This window comes from Arachis ipaensis, chromosome B07 (assembly GCF_000816755.2).
Source record: "Arachis ipaensis cultivar K30076 chromosome B07, Araip1.1, whole genome shotgun sequence".
Taxonomy (NCBI): Eukaryota; Viridiplantae; Streptophyta; class Magnoliopsida; order Fabales; family Fabaceae; genus Arachis; species Arachis ipaensis.
Window position 1 is genome coordinate 29,045,900 of NC_029791.2, and position 2,391 is coordinate 29,048,290.

Genomic DNA, 2,391 nt, shown 5'->3' on the forward strand with positions numbered 1-2,391 from the left:
GAGCTGGCGCTGAATGCCCAGAACAAGCATGGTTCTGGCGTTCAACGCCAGAAATGGGCAACAAATGGGCGTTGAACGCCCAAAATGGGCACCAACCTAGCGCTGAACACCCTGAGTTGTGTGCAAGGGCATTTTACATGCCTAATTTGGTGCAAGGTTGTAAATCCTTGAACACCTCAGGATCTGTGGACCCCACAGGATCACCTCAGGATCTGTGGACCCCACAGGATCCCCACCTACCTCCACTCACTTCTTCTCACCCCTCTTTCACACAATCCCATAAATATTCTTCCCCAAAACCCTTCACCAATCACCTCAATCCCTCTTCCCCATCACCTCTTCACCACTCACATCCATCCACTCTTCCCCATACACCTACCTCATAAACTCCACCTACCTTCAAAATTCAAAATCAATTTCCCACCCAAACCCACCCTACATGGCCGAAACTTAAACCCCCTCCCTCTCCTATATAAAGCCTTCCATTCTTCCTCATTTTCACACAACACAACCCTCTCTTCTCTTCTTGGCCGAAACACAACCCCTTCTCCCTCTCCTCCATTTTTTTTTCTTCTTCATCTATTCTTTCTTCTCTTGCTCGAGGGCGAGCAAAATTCTAAGTTTGGTGTGGTAAAAGCATAAGCTTTTTGTTTTTCTATTACCATTGATGGCACCTAAGACTGAAGAATCCTCTAGAAAGGGGAAAGGGAAGACAAAAGCTTCCACATCCGAGTCATGGGAGATGGAAAGGTTCATCTCCAAGGCCCATCAAGACCACTTCTATGATGTTGTGGCCAAGAAGAAGGTGATCCCTGAGGTCCCTTTCAAACTCAAAAGAAATGAGTATCCGGAGATCCGACATGAAATTCAAAGAAGAGGTTAGGAAGTTCTAACAAATCCCATCCAACAAGTCGGCATCCTAATGGTTCAAGAGTTCTATGCCAATGCATGGATCACCAAGAACCATGATCAAAGTAAGAACCCGGATCCAAAGAACTATGTTAAAATGGTTCGGGGAAAATACTTAGATTTTAGTCTGGAAACCTCCCTGCACTCAAAGTGGATTTTCTGGAGCTACAGAACTCAAAATGGCGCGCTTCCAATTGCGTTGGAAAGTAGACATCCAGAGCTTTCCAGCAATGTATAATAGTGCATACTTTTCTCAAGTTTAGACGATGCAAACTGGCGTTCAACGCCAGCTCTCTGCCAATTCTGGCGTCCAGCGCCAGAAACAAGCTGCAAAGTGGAGTTCAACGCCCAAAATGGCACAAAAGCTGGCGTTCAACTCTAAGAATGACCTCTACACGTGCAACACTCAAGATCAGCCCAAGCACACACCAAGTGGGCCCCGGAAGTGGATTTATGCATCAATTACTTACTTCTGTAAATCCTAGTAGCTAGTTTATTATAAATAGGACTTCTTACTATTGTATTAGACATCCTGGATTGTATTTTGATCCTGTGATCTCGTTTTGGGGGCTGGCCATCTCGGCCATGCCTGGACCTTTCACTTATGTATTTTTAACGGTAGAGTTTCTACACTCCATAGATTAAGGTGTGTAGCTCTGCTGTTCCTCAAAGATTAATGCAAAGTACTACTGTTTTCTATTCAATTCATCTTATTTTGCTTCTAAGATATTCATTCGCACTTCAACCTGAATGTGATGAACGTGACAATCATCATCATTCCCTACGAATGCGTGCCTGACAACCACTCCCGTTCTACCTTCGATTGAACGAGTATCTCTTAGATTACTAATACAGGGGACCGAGTCCGAGATATTGGGATCTTCGTGGTGTAAGCTAGAATGATGGCGGCATTCAAGAGAATCCAGAAAGTCTAAACCTTGTCTGTGGTATTCCGAGTAGGATTCAATGATTGAATGACTGTGACGAGCTTCAAACTCGCGATTGTTGGGCGTAGTGACAGACGCAAAAGGATAGTAAATCCTATTCCAGCATGATCGAGAACCGACAAATGAATAGCTGTGCCGTGACAGGGTGCGTTGACCATTTTCACTAAGAGGATAGGATGTAACCATTGACGAGGGTGATGCCTCCAGATGATTAGCCGTGCCGTGACAGGGCATTTGGATCATTTTCCCGAGAGAAGACCAAAAGTAGCCATTGACAATGGTGATGCATCACATAAAGCCAGCCATGGAAAGGAGTAAGACTGATTGGATGAAGATAGCAGGAAAGCAGAGGTTCAGAGGAACGAAAGCATCTCTATTCGCGTATCTGAAATTCTCACCAATGATTTACATAAGTATTTCTATCCCTATCTTATTAATTATTTTCGAAAACTCCATTACTATTTTATATCCGCCTGACTGAGATTTACAAGGTGACCATAGCTTGCTTCATACCAACAATCTCCGTGGGATTCGA